Source organism: Balaenoptera musculus, chromosome 11 (assembly GCF_009873245.2).
Source record: "Balaenoptera musculus isolate JJ_BM4_2016_0621 chromosome 11, mBalMus1.pri.v3, whole genome shotgun sequence".
In the NCBI taxonomy this organism is placed as follows: domain Eukaryota; kingdom Metazoa; phylum Chordata; class Mammalia; order Artiodactyla; family Balaenopteridae; genus Balaenoptera; species Balaenoptera musculus.
In genome coordinates, this window is record NC_045795.1 from 21,943,971 (window position 1) to 21,964,961 (window position 20,991).

Genomic DNA, 20,991 nt, shown 5'->3' on the forward strand with positions numbered 1-20,991 from the left:
GGATGATGATAGACTACAAAGGCCGGAAGTGCGTCACACCGCCGCTCTCCGGAGGAACAGCGGTTCTGGCCGCGTTCCTTCTAGTAAGCCCGGAGGTTTTCACACCTCTGTGGTCGCCACGCTGAATCCCCTTCCAGGCGTAGTGAGGCGCTAAGTGGCATAGTCTCTTCCAAGGGGGTTAATATACAGTAATAACAGCTAATATAGCGTTTTACGCATACTAACTCATTTACACATGCTAACTCACTCTACATTAACAGTCCTGTGAGTTCGGTATAATTATCCCCATTTAGCAGATGAGGAACCTAAGGCACATTCCTTCTACATTTATCAGTTGCAAAGAAAGTCTCCTGCAAAGAAAGTTTTTGTGCACTTTACTTTCTCGCACGAGATATTCCAGGCTCATTTTACACTTTTTCTGCCTTAGACCTGGAATCCACCATTGCTCCATGAAGCTATGGTCCCTTTTAATGGAGAATAATATACAGAAACCAGGATCTAGATTTTGAAAAATAGATAAGCTCATTGCTACTGGGATAGGTCATTGCTTCTAGGCCCTATCAGTGGACCTTAGAGCTGGAATACAATATACATATGATAGGGATTTTATAAGATATTTCCAATTCAAATACAACTTCACAGATTTTTTTTTTTCATTTTCACCGTTGCACATTTGATTTTCCTTTCTTCCACAGTGAACACCCTGGTTCACAGCAGCATCAATATATTCACTCAATTTGCTCTTACAATCTTTTTTTTTTAATTTTCAAAATTAAAATATCAACATCACTAGCAACAACACACCTAGTATGTACAGTTCAAAATTTCTTTGCTTGCTTTATTTGTTCTTGAATTGTATCCCATTAAGGGAGTATAGTTCAGAGTACATATACGTACCTTATTTGAATTCTTTTCTCTGTGTAGTTATGTTATAAACTTGATATACAGTTAGTCATTTGTTTCTGTTTTAATTTCAAGATTTGCTTTCCTTTCATCTTTTTCATTTCCTTTCTGAACATGCAAAACAGCTCAAAATCAAAATTATATAAAAAGATATATTCAGAGTTTTGCTTCCATCCCTAATTCCTTTATCTTATATATACTCTTGTTCCATTTTCATTAGTTTTTAATTTATCCTTTCCTTCCTACTTCCTTCTCTCATCCCTTCCCTTCCTTCCTTTCTTTTACAAAAATGTGTTTACCCTTTTACCACTATAAGTTATATTATACATACTCTTTTGCATCTTGCTTTATAACTTAATAGAATAACCTGGAAATTATTCTAAATCTGTTCATAGAAATATTCCTCTTTTTCTCTTTACAGTGGTGTAGTACTCCATTGCGTAGATGTACCATTATTTTTCCAACCAGTCTCTTAGGGATGGGTATTTGGATTGTTTCCAATATTTTGCTTTAACAAATAATGCTGCAATGAACAATGAAGAGAAGAGAGGAGAGAAGTGTCTTTGTAAGGGTTGTATCATTTTGCACTTTCAACAGCAATGCAAGATAGTGCCTGTTTTCACACTGCCTCCCCAACTGTATGTTCTCAGGCTTTTGAATGTTGCCAATATGATAGGTCATTAGGTATTTGTTAAGAAACCGCAAACTGAAAGCTGAAATCCCTGTTAAAAATGAATTCACAGTGCCAAATGTTGGCAAGGATTATGGAGCAATGGAAATTTTCATACACTGTTGATGAGAGTGTAAATTGGCAACAACATTTTTGGGAAATTCTTTGGTGTATCTGCTGAAGTTGAACATATGCATATTCTATGACCAAAGAGTTTCACTTCTAGTTATATTGCTGCCAGAAATGCATATATATTTACATCTAAAGACACACTTTAGCAGCATTTTTTATAGCTCTAAACTGGAAACAACCCAAAAGTCTATTAAGAATAAGATTGGTACAAAAATTGAAATTTATCCATACAATAAAATACTATGCAATAATGAAAATGAATGAACTACAGCTACAAGCCACAGTGATAAATTTCACAAACATAATAATGAGTGAAAGAAGCCAGACACAAAAAGATACATACTTCATGGTCCCATTTATATAAAGTTCAAAACAGGCAAAACTAATATGTGTTAGAAGTCACAATAGGGAGTAGGAAAGGAATAGTTTGGGAGGGAGTGCAACTGGGGTCTTCTGGGGAACTGGTAATGATCTATTTTTTGATGTTGGTGGTGATTATGTGGGTGGTTTCACTCTGTGAATTTCATTTAGTTGTACACCTGTGATTTGTGTACTTTCTACATATGTATACAATATTTCAATAAAGTTTTTTTTTAATTCAAACCATTTTTTACAGCTGAAAAAACTAAAGTTCAGAGAAATGAAGTGTATTGCTGAGGTCAGCAGAACCAGGACTCAAATCCATGTTTCCTGATCAGCTATCTCCCTTGGCTCTGAGGGATCAGTGCCTAGGAATCCTTACATACAGATCCTAAAGGGGCCCTTTTTTTGGTTGCAAGTTTAACACAGTGTCCATTAGACAAAAATGAAGTTATCAGTAATGCTTAAATATATATGTATGACAATCTTCTTACTCAACTATTCTACCTTATGTGAAATGCATTCCAAATAGAGATAGAGGTGGCCTTAATAAATATAAAGACTAAAGTGACTTAAAATTATTATACAAGCCATAAGGTGATAACTATGATTATATAGAAACATGGAAAGTTTTTCTTAAATAAGAGTAATTGCTAAAAATAGAGCAGAAAAATCCTAAACACAGGAAATAAAATTATGTAAAATTATACACCTATTTATATCTATCAATCTCTCTAAATACACAATGTAAGAAATGAAAATAATTCTTAAATTAAGAGGTAGGATTCTAGAGGAATATTTTTCTTTAAAAAAGTTCTTTGATACCATTTAGGAATGGATTTAAACTCTTACTGAAGAAAGCTTAGTGAGTTTAGTGAACTCACTGAAGAAAGCTTAGAGAAACTCCAACTCAGGAGTTTTATCAATTCTCATTCCCCACTTTCCGCTTTTCCTTCTCCTTGTTCTATTCCTCCCCTCTTAATATCCACTAGACCACTATATCTCCTGGTTCTCATTTTGTTCCTTGAACACATTATCGTTCATTCATGCATTCATTCATCTGTTCATTGATCTTTTAGCACAAATTTATTGAGTTGGTACCTGCACGTCAAGATGGCAGAGTAGAAGGACATGTGCTCACTCCCTCTTCCGAGAGCACCAGAATCACAATTAACTGCTGAACAATCATCGACAGGAAGACACTGGAACTCACCAAATAAGATACTCCACATCCAAAGACAAAGGAAAAGCCACAGTGAGATGGTAGGAGGGGTGCAATCACAATAAAATCAAATCCCATAACCACTGGGTGGGTGACTCAAAAACTGGAGAACAATTATACCACAGAAGTCCACCCACTGAAGTGAAGGTTCTGAGCCCCATGTCAGGCTTCCCAACCTGGGGGTCCAGCAATGGGAGGAGGAATTCCCAGAGAATCAGGCTTTGAAGGCTAGCAGGATTTGATTGCAGGACTTCTACAGGACTTGGGGAAACAGAGACTCCACTCTTGGAAGGCACACACAAAGTAGTATGCACATCAGGACCTAGGGGGAAGGAGCAGTGACCCCATAGGAGACTGAACCAGACCTACCTGCTAGTGTTGGAGGGTCTCCTGCAGAGGCAGGGGATGCCTGTGGTTCACTACGGGGACAAGGACACTGGCAGCAGACGTTCTGGGAAGTACTCCTTGGCATGAGCCTTCCAGGAGTCCGCCATTAGCCCCACCAAAGAGCCTGTAGCCTCCAGTGCTGGGTCGCCTCAGGCCAAAAAACCAATAGGGAGGGAACTCAGCCCCACCCATCAGCAGACAAGTGGATTAAAGTTTTACTGAGCTCTGTCCACCAGAGCAACACCCAGCTCTAACCACCACCAGTCCCTCCCATCAGGAAGCTTGCACAAGCCTCTTAGATAGCCTCATCCACCAGAGGACAGACAGCAGAAGCAAGAAGAACTGCAGTCCTGCAGCCTGTGGAATGAAAACCACATTCACAGAAAGATAGACAAAATGAAAAGGCAGAGGACTATGTACCAGATGAAGGAACAAGATAAAACCCCAGAAAAACAATTAAATGAAGTGGATAGGCAACCTTCCAGAAAAAGAATTCACAATAATGATGTAAAGATGATCCAGGACCTCGGAAAAAGAATGGAGGCAAAGATTGAGAAGATGCAAGAAATGTTTAACAAAGACCTAGAAGAATTAAAGAACAAACACCTAGAAGAACTAAAGAACAAACAAAACAGAGATGAAAAATACAATAACTGAAATGAAAAATACACTAGAAAGGGGACTTCCCTGGTGGTGCAGTGGTTAAGAATCTGCCTGCTAATGCAGTGGACACGGGTTTGAGTCCTGGCCTTGGAAGATCCCACATGCCATGGAGGAACTAAGCCCATGTGCCACAACTACTGAGCCTGCACTCTAGAGCCTGTGAGCCACAACTACAGAGCCCACGTGCCACAACTACTGAAGCCCACGTGCCTAGAGCCCGTGCTCTGCAACAAGAGAAGACACCACAATGAGAAGCCTGTGCACCTCAAAAAAGAGTAGTCCCTGCTCGCCACAACTAGAGAAAGGCCACGTGCAGCATTGAAGACCCAATGCAGCCAAAAATTAATAAATAAATAAATTTATAAAAAAAGAAACACTAGAAGGAATCAATAGTATAATAACTGAGGCAGAAGAATGGATAAGTCACCTGGAAGACAGAATGGTGGAATTCACTGCCATGGAACACAACAAAGAAAAAAGAATGAAAAGAAATGAAGACAGCCTAAGAGACCTCTGGGACAACATTAAATGTAACAACATTCGCATTATAAGGGTCCCAGAAGGAGGAGAGAGAGAGAAAGGACCCGAGAAAATATTTGAAGAGATTATAGTCAAAAACTTCCCTAACATGGGAAAGGAAATAGCCACCCAAGTCCAGGAAGTGCAGAGAGTCCCAGGCAGGATAAACCCAAGGAGAAACACGCTGAGACACATAGTAATCAAATTGACAAAAATTAAAGACAAAGAAAAATTATTGAAAGCAACAAGGGAAAAATAACAAATAACATACAAGGGAACTCCCATAAGGTTAACAGCTGATTTCTCAGCTGAAACTCTACAAGCCAGAAGGGAGTGGAACAATATATTTAAAGTGATGAAAGGGAAGAACCTACAACAAAGATTACTCTACCCGGCAAGGATCTCATTCAGATTCGACAGAGAAATCAAAACCTTTACAGACAAGCAAAAGCTAGGAGAATTCAGCACCACCAAACCAGCTCTACAACAAATGCTAAAGGAACTTCTCTAAGTGGGAAACACAAGAGAAGAAAAGGACCTACAAAAACACACCCAAAACAATTCAGAAAATGGTAATAGGAACATACATATCAAAAGTTACCTTAAATGTGAATGGATTAAATGCTCCAACCAAAAGACACAGGCTTGCTGAATGTATACAAAAACAAGACCCCTATATATGCTGTCTACAAGAGACCCACTTCAGCCCTAGGGACACATTGAGACTGAAAGTGAGGGGATAGAAAAAGATATTCCATGCAAATGGAAATCAAAAGAAAGCTGGAGAAGCAATACTCATATCAGATAAAACAGACTTTAAAATAAAGAATGTTACAAGAGACAAGGAAGGACACTATATAATGATCAAGGGATAATTCCAAGAAGAAGATATAACCATTATAACTATGTATGCACCCAACATAGGAGTACCTCAATACATAAGGCAAATGCTAACAGCTATAAAAGAGGAAATCGACAGTAACACAATAAGAGTGGGGGACTTTAACACCTCACTTACACCAGTGGACAGATCATCCAGATGGAAAATTAATAAGGAAACACAAGCTTTAAATGACACAACAGACCAGATAGATTTAACTGATATTTATAGGACATTCCACCCAAAAACAGCAGATTACACTTTCTTCTCAAATGCACACAAAACATTTTCCAGTGTAGATCACATCTTGTGTCACAAATCAAGCCTCAGTAAATTTAAGAAAATTGAAATCGTATCAAGCATCTTTTCCGACCACAATGCTATGAGATTAGAAATCAATTACAGGGAAAAAAATGTAAAAAACACAAACACATGGAGGCTAAATAATATGTTACTAAATAACCAAGAGAGCACTGAAGAAATCAAAGAGGAAATCAAAAAATACCTAGAGACAAATGACAACAAAAGCACGACGATGCAAAACCTATGGGATGCAACAAAAGCAGTTCTAAGAATGAAGTTTATAGCAAAACAATCCTACCTCAAGAAACAAGAAAAATCTCAAACAATCTAACCTTACACCTAAAGGAACTAGAGAAAGAAGAACAAGCAAAACCCAAAGTTTGTAGAAGGAAAGAAATCATAAAGAACAGAGCAGAAATAAATGAAATAGAAACAAAGAAAACAATAGCAAAGATCAATAAAACTAAAAGCTGGTTCTTTGAGAAGATAAACAAAATGGATAAACCTTTAGCCAGACACATCAAGAAAAAGAGGGAGAGGACTCAAATGACTAAGTTAGAAATGAAAAAGGAGAAGTTACAACAGACACTGCAGAAATACAAAGCATCATAAGAGACTACTACAAGCAACTCTATGCCGATAAAATGGACAACCTGGAAGAAATGGACAAATTCTTAGAAAGATACAAACTTCCAAGACTGAACCAGGAAGAAATAGAAAATATAAACAGACCAATCACATGCACTGAAATTGAAACTGTGATTAAAAATCTGCCAACAAACAAATGTCCAGGACCAGATGGCTTCACAGGCGAATTCTATCAAACATTAGAGAAGAGCTAACACCCATCCTTCTCAAACTCTTCCAAAAATTGCAGAGGAAGAAACACTCCCAAACTCATTCTACGAGGCCACCATCACCCTGATACCAAAACCAGACAGAGATACTACAAAAAAAGAAAATTACAGGGGCTTCCCTGGTGGTGCCGTGGTTGAGAGTCCACCTGCTGATGCAGGGGACACGGGTTTGGGCCCTGGTCTGGGAGGATCCCACATGCCGTGGAGCAACTGGGCCCGTGAGCCGCAACTACTGAGCCTGTGCATCTGGAGCCTGTGCTCCGCAACAGGAGAGGCCGCGATAGTGAGAGGCCCGTGCACCGCAATGAGGAGTGGCCCCTGCTCGCTGCAACTACAGAAAGCCCTCACACACAAACGAGGACCCAACACAGCCAAAAGTAAATAAATAAATTTATTTAAAAAAAAAAAAGAAAAGAAAATTACAGACCAATATCACTAATGAATATAGATGCAAAAATCCTCACAAAACACTAGCAAACAGAATCCAACAGCACATTAAAAGGATCATACACCATGATCAAGTGGGATTTATCCCAGGGATGCAAGGATTCTTCAGTATATGCAAATCAATCAATGTGATACACCATATTAACAAATTGAAGAATAAAAACTATATGATCATCTCAATAGATGCAGAAAAAGCTTTTGACAAAATTCAACACCCATCTATGATAAATACCCTCCAGAAAGTAGGCATAGAGGGAACCTACCTCAACATAATAAAGGCCATATACGACAAACCCATAGCAAACATCATTCTCAATGGTGAAAAACTGAAAGCATTTCCTCTAAGATCAGGAACAAGACAAGGATGTCCACTCTCGCCACTATGATTCAGCATAGTTTTGGAAGTCCTAGCCATGGCAATCAGAAGAAAAAGAAATAAAAGGAATACAAATTGGAAAAGAAGAAGTAAAACTGTCACTGTTTGCAGATGACATGATACTATACATAGAGAATCCTAAAGATGCCATCAGAAAACTACTAGAGCTAATCAATGAATTTGGTAAAGTTGCAGGATACAAAATTAATGCACAGAAATCTCTTGCATTCCTATACACTAACAAGGAAAGACCAGAAAGAGAAATTAAGGAAACAATCCCATTCACCATTTCAACAAAAAGAATAAAATACCTAGGAATAAACCTACCTAAAGAGATAAAAGACCTGTACTCAGAAAACTATAGGACACTGATGAAAGAAATCAAAGATGACACAAACAGATGGAGAGATATATCACGTTCTCAGATTGGAAGAATCAATATTGTGAAAATGACTATATTACCCAAAGCAATCTAGAGATTCAATGCAATCCCTATCAAATTACCAATGGCATTTTTTACAGAACTAGAACAAAAAATCTTAAAATTTGTATGGAGACACAAAAGACCCTGAATAGCCAAAGCAGTCTTGAGGGAAAAAAAACGGAGCTGGAGGGATCAGACTCCCTGACTTCAGACTATACTACAAAGCTACAGTAATCAAGACAATAGGGTACTGGCACAAAAACAGAAATATAGATCAATGCAACAGGATAGAAAGCCCAGAGATAAACCCACGCACCTATGGTCAACTAATCTATGACAAAGGAGGCAAGGATATACAATGGAGAAAAGACAGTCTCTTCAATAAGTGGTGCTGGGAAAACTGGACAGCTACACGTAAAAGAATGAAATTAGAATACTCGCTAACACCATACACAAAAATAAACTCAAAATGGATTAAAGACCTAAATGTAAGACTGGACACTATAAAATTCTTAGAGGAAAACATACGAAGAACAGTCTTTGACATAAATCACAGCAAGACCTTTTTTTACCCACCTCCTAGAGTAATGGAAATAAAAACAAAAATAAACAAATGAGACCTAATGAAACTTAAAAGCTTTTGCACAGCAAAGGAAACTATAAAGAAGATGAAAATACAACCCTCAGAATGGGAGAAAATATTTGCAAATGAAACAATGGACCAAGGATTAATCTCCAAAATATATAAACAGCTCATGCAGCTCAATATTAAAAAAACAAACAACCCAATCCAAAAATGGGCAGAAGACCTAAATAGACATTTCACCAAAGAAGACATACAGATGGCCAAGAGGCACATGGAAAGCTGCTCAACATCACTAATTATTAGAGAAATGCAAATCAAAACTACAATGAGATATCACCTCACACCAGTTAGAATGGGCATCATCAGAAAATCTACAAACCACAAATGCTGGAGATGGTATGGAGAAAAGGGAACCCTCTTGAACTGTTGGTGGGAATGTAAATTGATACAGCCATTATGGAGAACAGTATGGAGTTTCCTTTAAAAACTAAAAATAGAATTACCTTATGACCCAGCAATCCCACTACTGGGCATATACCCAGAGAAAACCATAATTCAAAAAGACACATGCACCCCAATGTTCATTGCAGCACTATTTACAATAGCCAGGTCATGGAAGCAACCTAAATACCCATTGACAGAGGAATGGATAAAGAAGATGTGGTACATATATACAATGGAATATTATTCAGCCATAAAAAGGAACAATATTGGGTCATTTGTAGAGACTGTCATACAGAGTGAAGTAAGTCAGAAAGAGAAAAACAAATATCCTATAAAAATGCATATGTGTGGAATCTAGAAAAATGGTACAGATGAACCGGTTTAGAGACACGGATGTAGAGAGCAAACGTATGGACACAAGGGGGAAAAGCGGGGGTGGGGGGGGTGGGGGGATGAATTGGGAGATTGGGATTGACATATATACACTAATATGTATAAAATAGATAACAAATAAGAACCTGCTGTATAAAAATAAAATAAAATTCAAAAAAAAGGATACTTCAAAAATAAAATAAAATAAAAAGATAAAGTTAAAAAAAAGAAAAAGAAAAACCCTTCACAAATAATCCATGACCAGAGCTGCTGTAAGTAAAAATAGATGGTCACTCACAGCACACACACACACGAGTTAGTACCTGCACTTTAGAACTCAAAATGCCATGACTTTATTTGGGACTGTGGCAGGCTGTTGATTGCCTACTAAATAAGTAGCTCCTTTTTATTAGATAACAGAAATCTAATTTTGTATTTGTGTCCTTTGGCACCTGGAATAAAGATTACATTTCTCAGCTACCCTTGCAGCTGAGTTGTGGTCATTTGACTAAATTCTGGCTAATTCAGTATAAGAAGAAATATATTGTCCTGAGAAGGCTCCGAGAAAGATGCTGACTGATCTGGGAGTCCCTTTTTGGCCCTTCCTGCTGACTGGAATGTAGAATTGATGGCTGGTGCTTCAGCAGCCATGCAGAGAATGGTGAAAAGTGGAAGGGACCTGGATCCCTGATGATTCCATGGAGTAAAAGCAACAATCCTAAACTATCTACCTTTAGACTTCTTTTACTTGAGAAGCATACAGCTTGTGTATTTTTCAGATCTTTATTACCAGTAGATGATCATAAATTCTGATGTAGGTGTCTGTACTTTGACTCCCTATCTAGGGTTTTCTTTTCCTTTTTTTTCCCTTAAATGTGATGCCATCATCTCTGATTGAACCCACTATGTCTGCTTCCTCCTCTGAAACAATGATACTTAGGAAACGCAAGTTTGGAGGGAAGGCAGAGAATTAGAAAGAAATGATGCCTATGGTATTATAAGTGGTCTGAAAAAAAGGGAAGAGAGATTCCCAAGAGGGTCAATACTATTTAACCCAAGCCCTTTTTTTTTTTTTAGATTTTTTTTCTTTTAATTAATTATTTAATTAATTATTATTATTATTTTTTTTTTTTGGCTGTGTTGGGTCTTCGTTTCTGTGCGAGGGCTTTCTCTAGTTGCGGTGCGCGGGCCTCTCAGTGCCGCGGCCTCCTTGTTGCAGAGCACAAGCTCCAGACGCGCAGGCTCAGTAGTTGTGGCTCACGGGCCTAGTTGCTCTGCGGCATGTGGGATCCTCCCCGACCAGGGATCGAGCCTGTGTCCCCTGCATCGGCAGGCAGACTCTCAACCACTGCGCCACCAGGGAAGCCCTCCCAAGCCCATTTTTAAGTGACACCTTAGGGCTTCCCTGGTGGCGCAGTGGTTGAGAGTCTGCCTGCCGATGCAGGGGACACGGGTTCGAGCCCTGGTCTGGGAGGATCCCACATGCCGCGGAGCAACTAGGCCCGTGAGCCACAACTACTGAGCCTGCGCGTCTGGAGCCTGTGCTCCGCAATGAGAGAGGCCGCGATAGTGAGAGGCCCGCGCACCGCGATGAAGAGCGGCCCCCGCTTGCCGCAACTAGAGAGAGCCCTCGCACAGAAACGAAGACCCAACACAGCCATAAATAAATAAATAAATAAATAAAATTTAAGTGACACCTTAGGAGTACTGCATACAGCCTCTGGGAGGTTCAGTGCTCAGAGAGCTTGTTTATTCTAAGTGGAGTTACAGTAAGACATATATCAAATTTAACTGGAGAAACAACAAAGATAAGGAGGGCATTCAGGGCGTGAAGGGGGTTAGAATGGAAGACAAAGACATGGAAGCTGGAGTGTACTGGGGGGAGCTGGGGAAAGTGAGACCAATACAATAAGAGCAGAGAGCTCTTGTAGGATAGTGAAGAAAGTAACATTTCTTACTGGGACAAATTTGTAGAGGAGCCTCTTGAATGTCAGGTTGAGGAATTAAATACAGAAGCTTGAAGGCATTCACAAAAATCAATTGTAGAGGTTCAAGGGGTCTTTGAGAGAATATATATTCTAATCCCATAATTCACAGATGAGGAATCTAAGGCCTAGAATGTGTGGGCGACTCGCCTAAGATCACACAGTGGCGTAGTGGATACTAGAACCTAGTATCTTTCCTCACCCCATGTCAACCCCCTTTTAAAGCAACATCTAACAAGTTACTAAGGTGTTGATCGCCACACGTAAAGCAAAGGAAGAAAAAGCGAGGAAGAAAAGCAATGCCTAAACCTTTAACTACTCACTTGAGAAATGTTATGGTACTTTCAACTCTGGGTTATGGGTGTGCATTTTTCTCTAAATTTCATTGTGGATAGGATGAAACAGGCCATTTTGAAGCTTTACATTTTAAATTAGTCAGCCCTGAGGCCTAGAAATAGAAAATCTGGATTAGCTCACTCTGAGAATCTGGTCTGTAGATACTTTGATGTCAGAGAAATTGAGACGGTGACAGATATGGAGAGTGCTCATGTAGCTTCTCTGAATTCTACGAGAAACAAAGCTGCTTAACATTCTTACTACAGTAATTAAAGCAATGTGATTTTTTTTTTTTTTTTTTTTTTTTTTTTTTTTTTTGCCGTGCCACTTGCAGGATTTTAGTTCCCTGACTAGGAATCGAACCTGAGACCTCAGCAATGAGAGCTCAGAGTCCTAACCACTGGATCACCAGGGAATTCCCAAAGTGATTTTGATTAGTTGTGCTTTTTTTTTTTTTATGTTGAAAAAGACCTGTTCTCTGTTTAAAGGCTCTTCCACACTTACTACACATAGGGTTTTTCTTTGTTGTGGATTCTCTGGTGTTCAGTAAGATGTAAGCTCAGTTGGAAGGCCTTCCCACACTTGTCACATTCTTAGGGTTTCTCCCCAGTGTGAATTCTGTGATGTCTAGTAAGGTCAGAACTTCCACTGAAGGCTTTTCCACATTCATCACATTCGTAGGGTTTTTCTCCTGTGTGAATTCACTGATGTTTAGTAAGGTTTGAACTTTCTCTGAAAGCCTTCCCACAGTCATTGCACTGGTAACATTTCGTTAAGGTATGGTACCTCTGATGCTAAGTCCTGTGCTGTTACTGAAGGTTTTGCCACATTCATTGCACTCATAAGGCCCCTCCTCAGTGTGATTTCTTTGATGTTTCATAAGGACTGAGCCTTAACTAAAACTTTTGCCACAATGATTACACTGATAAGGTTTTTTGCCAGAGTGAATTATGAGGTGATTTAAAAGGGTTGTATTTTGACTGAAGGCTCTTCCACATTCTTTACACTGAAAGGGTTTTTCCCGTGTGGATTCTCTGATGTCCAATAAGATTCATGATGTGCATGAAGCTTTTCCCACACTGATCACATTTGTGTTCTTTCCCTTCCTCTGCGTTTCCTTCATGCCCTCCAAACCTGTCCTTGCATTCTCAAAGGTCTCCAAAATGAGCCCCCAAGAAAATGTTCCTGCCTCTGAAGATTCTGTTGAGTATCATCTTCTGTGATTCCATTCCTTTGGACACTTCTTGCTTTGCAGTCAACTTCCCAGTCTAAGGTTTGGTCTCACTTTCAAAAATAGGAAATGGATCATTTAAATGTCACTTTCTTTTTAAGCTTTTTATTATGGAAGATTTTAAACATATGTAAAAGTAAACAATAGAAATGTCACCTTTTTGAACTGATGAAATATTAAACTCCTAAGGGATCATTTATCTCTTTTCTAGTCATGCTCCTCCAACAATTAATAAATAGCTCTTATGTTCAATTAAGGAAAATGCTAGAAAGAAAAGTTGAAATAGACATATCCTAGGCATAAATAACCTATGTAATAATTACTAAGGTAGGATTGAGAATAATCTTTAACACCAAAAAGGGGCACTAATTTGTTAAAGTCTAAGTGTGTAAACAGTACTTTAAATTGCATTCAAATACAAGTACAGTTGTCCATTGGTATCTGCAGGGGATTGGTTCCAGGACCCATGCCTCCATACCAAAATCTGAAGATGCTTAAATCCCTTATATAAAATGGCATAGTATTTGCATATAACCTATGTACATCCTCCCATATACTTTAAATCATCTCCAGATTACTTATAATACCTAATACAATGTAAATGCTATGGAAATAGTTGCCAGTGTGTTGCAAATTCAATCTTTACTTTTTGGAATGTTCTGGAATTTTTCTTCTGAATATTTTCGATCCACGGTTGGTTGAATAGGAGGATGTGCGACACGCAGATACAAAGGGCCCACTGTATAGCAGAAAGGCAAAAGTGTATTTCCTCTATTGCTTGGAGAGAAAACCCTTTGTCTTAATCTTCCCCCACATGGAACATTGCTTGAAGATTCAGTGTAAACCAATAATTCCTTCAAACAAACTAACATCAGTATTGCTTTATGAACACAATAAAATACACATTCTTAGTGAAATTTGACCTGAAGGAAATAAATTAAATGTCCCATCGAGCTCATTAAAATGGAGATTCCACTTGAACTCAAAGGAAATACTGGAAAAGGACTGATTTCTTGACTCTTCTGGTCACTTTATTGCTTTTTCTGGAGATAGATTCTAAAGGGGATCAGGATGTAAAAAGGGAGATGCTTAGTAAACGGAAAGCACATTTGGCATGTAGAGAATGTGGAAAGGAAAAGGTGTAACAAACCTAGACTGGAGTGACACGTAGGGGAAGCTACTGACATGAAAAGACAAGAGAATTTAATGTGGAAGAGGACAGGAGAAAGGTAGTCAAAGTGAAAGGCTTAAAAGATGACTTTATCACTGATGGGTATAGAAAACTGACAGATACAGGGTAGGATAGGACATTTAGAAGGTCATTGTAAATGACACTGTAAAACAGAGGTGGTATAAAAAGCAACAGAATGTGATAGTTTAATGCTTTAATGAAAACCAACATGGTATATGAAAACAGATAAAATAAAAATATTTTGCTTAAAAGACCAAGAATAAAGGTTGTACTTTGTAAAGAGAGAGGTAGATGAGCCAGGGAAGATTTCAGGTGAGAGTTAGGGTTAGAAACACTAATGATTAAGTTGTAAAGGATGGCTTTGGTCGGCCAAGTAGAAGCCTGCTACCCTAACCCACCTTCCCAGATAGATTCCTCCCTCTCCTCCTCACCTCTCTCGTAGGAAATGGGGTTTTCATCTTAATACTTTCTATATTTTGTGACTATAGAGTCATGCTTGAGCAGGGTCTCCACGTGCCAGAGCTGACAACTTGGTGACTGTTGTGCAGCTCCCAGAGATATCACCTCCTGCCAGAGCATTTCCTGTCCACCTGCTTGAGATGTGCCCTGGAGACAATTAGGGACCATTGGGCTTAGGAGGAAACTACTGTGAAAACCAGAGCTAAAACCTTAGGAAACAACTCCCATGGAGACAGGATTAGGAAAAAGGACTGAATGGGCTTAGCAGGAGAGATGAGACAGAAAAAGGAACTGACAGAAGCAATGACTCCTGACAGGGACAAAAGCTCACTGTTACCCTCACTGCTTTCCTATTGACCAAACTATTAAATGTGGTTAATTTAATGGTCTGATTGCCACAGCAGAACATGCTTCCTCTTCCCACCCGAAATTCTGGATCATCAAGTTCTCTCTCCAAATCTCCCAGCAAAGACACAGCCTCCTCTCCATTCAATGGATGATGCTCCCGCACCCAAGCCTGGAGCTCCTCGGGCAGGATGGTCAGGAGCTGCTCCAACACCAGCAACTGCAGGATCTGCTCCTTATTATGATTCTCTGGGCTCAACCACTGACAGCAAAGTTCCTGGAGTTGGCTCAGAGCCTCCCTGGGTCCAGGTGTCTCCTGGTAGCAGAACCGTCTAAAGTGTTGGCAGAAGACATCCTGGCTGGACTGGCTATTCTGCTGCAAGTCAATTTCTTGTACAAAAAAGTTCTCTTCCTCCACCTTTATTATCACAGGTCCCTCCTGGTTTTTTTTCATTCTGAATAATAAGATCTGTAGTCATTTTCTCTCAGGAGAGGGGTCCCTGCAGATAGGTTCACACCCCAGGGAGACTCCCCTTTGCAAAATATAGAAAGTATTAAGATGAAAAACTGCCATCAGTTTAAAAACATCCACATGTATTATTAAACACTGCCTATACCACTTGAAGAAAAACACAACAGAAAAGGTTTTTGAAATCTGCCTAACAGTGATGTAGATGACTTGAGGATTTGACATTCTTGGTAATGGAAATTCATATGATTATTTTAGAAATGAAAAGAGTAATCTTTTTCCTATACTCACTCTACTCCAAACCTTTTCTATTTTAGACATGTTAAATGCAGTCTACCTGAGGCCCTTCACACCTGTGTGGAATGCTCTTACCCAGATATTAGCATAGGGCATTCCCTTGTTTCTTTAAAGTATGCTCAAAAATCATCTTCTCAAAGAGACATTTCTAGCTTATTGTATATAAAATAGTTTTCCTACCATTATCCACCCTCTTACTCTACTTTCTTTGTAACACTCACCACCAACTGACAACATATGTTTATTTGCCTTTTGTTTGTTACTCCAGAGTAATATAAATGCCGTAAGAACAGGGGTTTTATCTATCAGTTTGGTACACTGCACCATTCTAAGTGCCAAAAGAATGTATGGGACATATAAATCATCAATTAACTATCTGTTGAAAAAAATAATGACTAACAAAAGGTATTAACTCTAAGACTTTTTCAACAGCTTGCTGAGGAATTGTTTGCTTTAATACTGTGTGATACATAAACAAACAAGATTAGAGAAATAAGGCAGTGAAAATATTAACTAGAACGGGTCCACAATCCCTCCTCCACAATTTTGACATCCCTCAGAGTTCTGAAAACCAAGAGTATTTTCATAAGTCATTTGATGGCAATACTCAAAGTGACATAAATTCATTTTGTAACAGCTTGGCTTGAAATGACATGAAATTATTTATACTTTTAAAGTGAGTATTCATATTTTGTTACAGAAATATTGATACTACTTTCTGTAATAAGATATGGGACTGCCCCAGATTCCTGGGGTGTTATGCATTCAATATACTATATACGCACCATGTTTTTTAAAAAATTCCTCAATCTGATTTCGAAAACACTTCTGACCCCAAGGACTAAAGAAAAGTGCCTGCTTTCTATGCGTCAAAGACCCACCAGATTCCAAAACAAGCCACCCCTCTTACACTCAGGAGTCCTCTGCTTCTCTGAAACCTCTGGGGCCCGGTCGGGGTAAGAAATCTGGGGTCGGGTCCGGGCACAAAGCCCAGTCTCCCACGTCAGGGGTCACTCCAGGAGACCAGCTCACGGCAGCCGGGATTGGAAAGGGGGGGAATGTCTCACACTGGACCCGGGCCGGCCCGGGTCGACCCCATGCTGCGGAGGTTGACCCCGGCTGCAGCTCTTCTCCCGACGCGCGCCCAAGCCCCACGCACCCGGAAGCCCAGAAAATCCACCTAAGGACCTGCAGATGTCCCGGAAGCCACGCCCCAGAGCCACGCCCCTCTAGGAGTATCCATCTCTATGGCTGGCGCCTTCCAGCCGAGTCCAACAGGTTTCCAAGGTCGTCCCGTATAGCCCGAGAACTTCGCAGCAAACCAACTGCCAAGTCAACACCTGGTTAGTCCAGGAATGACCGCTCGGTATGACGATACTGATTTTTTTCTCTCCTTTCCTCTCCCCCCAAGTTTTATCAATCTCTCTCCATCCACCGCCATCCAAAAACCCAGCACGTTCCCGTTCACACAACGTATGTCTAGTATGCATTCTTCCATATTTTTCTCTCTGCTCATATAATCATGTACAGACATACACATTTATATGCAAAAAAATTTATATGCAAAAGATAGTGTGGTGCTTGAGAGCTTGGTTTCTGAGCTTGACTTGGAAATCTTGTTAGCTTTGTGCAATGGATCAAGTTACTTCATCTCTATGTGCCTCATTTTCCTTACCTGTAAAATGAGAATAATAGCACATATACCTAAAAGTTACTGTGAGTATTGAATGATTATCATGTAAAGGACCCCTGAAGCACAGTAGATACCAAACAAATGTTTGCTAATTATGTACATATGTAGGTTTTTTTTTTGGGGGGGGGGGGTGCATATTTGACTTTCTCTGTTTGGTCCTAAGTTGGAAGCAGGGATAAAAATGAGGAAGCTGTCAGTTATTAATCAAGTCCTTGCAATTTGGAGCCAATTGTTTCAGAAGTTATTGTTTGGTTTCTGGGGCTTGTTGCTAGAGTAGTGGACTGACTTCCTACAAGTCTGACTTACAGATAATAGGCTGGCTTCCTGGGCTGGTTATTATAGATAATTATGTTGGTTTCCTGGGCTGGTTGCTACAGATTTGGGGTCAGAGTTCTATCTGCATATATGATCTGGTCATTGTCTGCTTGGATACTCAGTGTCTTCATTTTTAAATGAGAAATATAAATATATTTATATTATAAATATAATTCTTATATTGATTTATACTATATCTATCCCATTAACACTCCATTATCTGCTCTACATACTTCAATCTGTTGTCTTCCTCTTAAAGTGCAAGTGTTCTTCAAATGTTTTATACTTTTGTTCTGCAGTTCATATTCTAGAACATCAACAATCTCTGTCGGTAATGTGTACCTGGGTGGAGGAGTGAAATTACAGGTCAACAACTGTTGCCACTCTGTATGGTTATTAACTATCCCAAGGAGTGAAGTGGAGAATGGTACAGACCAGCCTTTCTTACTTTATCTGTTGTAATTTATATCCATCTTTAGCCAGGCTCTGACATCATCCTGGTAGATCCAGTTCTAGACAGGTCCGCTAGAGTGGAAGACTGCTTTTGCTCTTAGTGATGAAGGAGGCAAGGATCCTCTCATGTTTGAGGGCCAGCTTATTCTCTAGCCCTGGCCTTCAAACTTCTTTCTTTAGGGTTCTGTTTTCCTCAAGGTAACAGGACTCAGCTAACTTCTATATTCCAAAGGATTTCTCACACTTAAAAAATATTAGTTTCTGACATCCACCAATTTCTTTCACATATCTATCATATATCCCAGTTTGGGTTAGCAGAAGGAACCAGGAAACCATGTCAGTTTGCAATCTCTTCTGAATTTTTAAAAACTTGTTTGTAAGGGGCTTCCCTGGTGGCGCAGTGGTTAAGAATCCGCCTGCCAATGCAGGGTACACGTGTTGGAGCCCTGGTCCGGGAAGATCCCACATGCCGCGGAGCAACTAAGCCCGAGTGCCACAACTACTGAGCCTGCGCTCTAGAGCCCGCGAGCCACAACTGCTGAAGCCCGCGCCCCTAGAGCCCGCGCCCCTAGAGCCCGCGCCCCTAGAGCCCGTGCTCTGCAACAAGAGAAGCCACCGCAATGAGAAGCCCGCACAACGAAGAGTAGCCCCCGCTCGCTGCAACTAGAGAAAGCAAAGACCCAACGCAGCCAAAAATAAATAAAAATAAAATAAATTTATATTTTAAAAAAAAAAACTTGTTTGTAAGACTGAGTTTCGTCACATAATGATATATTGCCTATGTTTGCCCGTATGTAAAGTGTCTGTCACTAAATAGTGGTTGCTTATTTCAGGGTATTATACATATATATTTGTTAAGTCTTTATATATTTTATATAGAATAAAACATAATATTGGCTACATTTTAAAGCAACAACTTTACTCTTGATGTTTATTTTGTTATATACATCTTTATTATTTCTATTCATCTTGTTTTGGTCTTTTTTTCCATATATTCAATTGTCAGAAATGTATTTCTCTTCCACAACTATGACAGAAAAGTATTTCATTTTTAATGAAAAGCTTTTTAAATGTTTAACTTCTTGATTCAAATTTAATTTGTTGTAATTTGTGGTATGAAGTATAGACTCAATTATTCAACATACCAACATCCGATAGAATCAATATTGTTTAATAATAGTGCTTCTTTGTCCTGTTGAAATAACTGTGGTTTGATAAGTTTTAGAAATAATTAAATGTACGAAGTCATAAAATAATTTTATATTTTTATCAATGAAAATTTTATACAGTTTTGATAATTATATTTTAAGGTTTTTAAAGTTCTAACATAATAAAACACTTTCCCAGGTAATTCCTTTCAGATTTGTTTCAGAACTTTACATGCCCTTAGCATTTTTCACTGATACTATACTAAAGGTTCCAAAGAATTTTCAAACTAACTTTTAGGGTTTTTTTTATGAAGATGCTTACTTTCATAAGAAAAGTATGATAATAAGAAACATATATTTGGTCTTTATTACCAGTTTCTGACCTAGAGCGTCTAAAACCCTTGGAATTTCCTGACTGATAGGGGTGATAGGAGCATCTTTTGTTATTCATAACAAGCCCCTTTCAGCTATATTTGAGTTTATCCTAAAGTGATTCTTGGTGGGCTCCTGTACGGCTTCAGAATGTGGGCTGGTTGCTAGAGGGAAGCATCCATGTGTTTAGAGGGTTGGAACTTTCAGCCCCATCCCCTGACTCTGGGGAGGGGAGGAGGCTGGAGATTGAGTTAGTCACGCACCGCCAATGATTTACATAATCATATGGGAACCTCCATAAAAAACCACTGAGCAATGAGGTTTGGAGAGCCTCCTAGTTGGTGACCACATTGAGGTGCAGGGGACCCATGCCCTGAAAGTGAGTGGAAGCTCTGCCCACTGCCCCTCCCTGTCATATTTTGCCCTATGCATATCTTACATTTGGCTGTTCCTGAGTTGTATTTTTTATAATACATTGGTAAAATATGTGAAATGTTCCCTTGAGGGGCTTCCCTGGTGGTCTAGAGTCTAAGACTCCGAGCTCCCAACGCAGGGGGCCCAGGTTCCATCCCTGGTCAGGGAACTAGATCCCACATTCTGCAACTAAAAGATCCCGCACGCTGCAACGAAGATCCCGAGTGCCACAACTAAGACCTGGCGCGGCCAAATAAATAAATGTTTTAAAAAATGTTTTCTTGAGTTTAGTGAGCTGTTCTAGGAACCCTTGACTTTGTAGCTGGTTGGTCAGAAGTACAAGTGGCCTGAACTTGTGATTGGCATCTGAAGCAGAGGTATTAGAGCAGGTAGGTAGCTAGATATGAGCAGAGAAAGGGGGTGGGGGGCACGGGTCAGGTGACAGGAAACCTTACATCTTGAGGCGACAGGGGTCCTAGAGGCAAAGAATGGCGGCAAAAGGTGGGAATCTCTGGCTTCTGAATGTAACCTTTTGCTTGTTACGCTCTCATTACAATAAAATTAGCCTTGCAGAAAAGAAGTACCCATGATGCACCGACACCATGACACTTACAATCAAGACCAAGAAAGGGCAAAAATTCCTCCTCCCCCGGGGAAGGTGGAGCTGGCATGAAAATCAGGATATTTGACCCCAAACCCCTCCCTCGTCAATGAATATTTTCTGCCCAATCATTTTC

The 20,991-nt window shown here is 39.5% G+C and overlaps 1 pseudogene; it reads right to left on the minus strand.

The window, feature by feature from the left end:
• Nucleotides 1–13: 13 nt before the first annotated feature.
• Nucleotides 14–15,547, minus strand: LOC118903527 (annotated as a pseudogene).
• Between the last annotated feature and the right edge of the window lie 5,444 nt (nucleotides 15,548–20,991).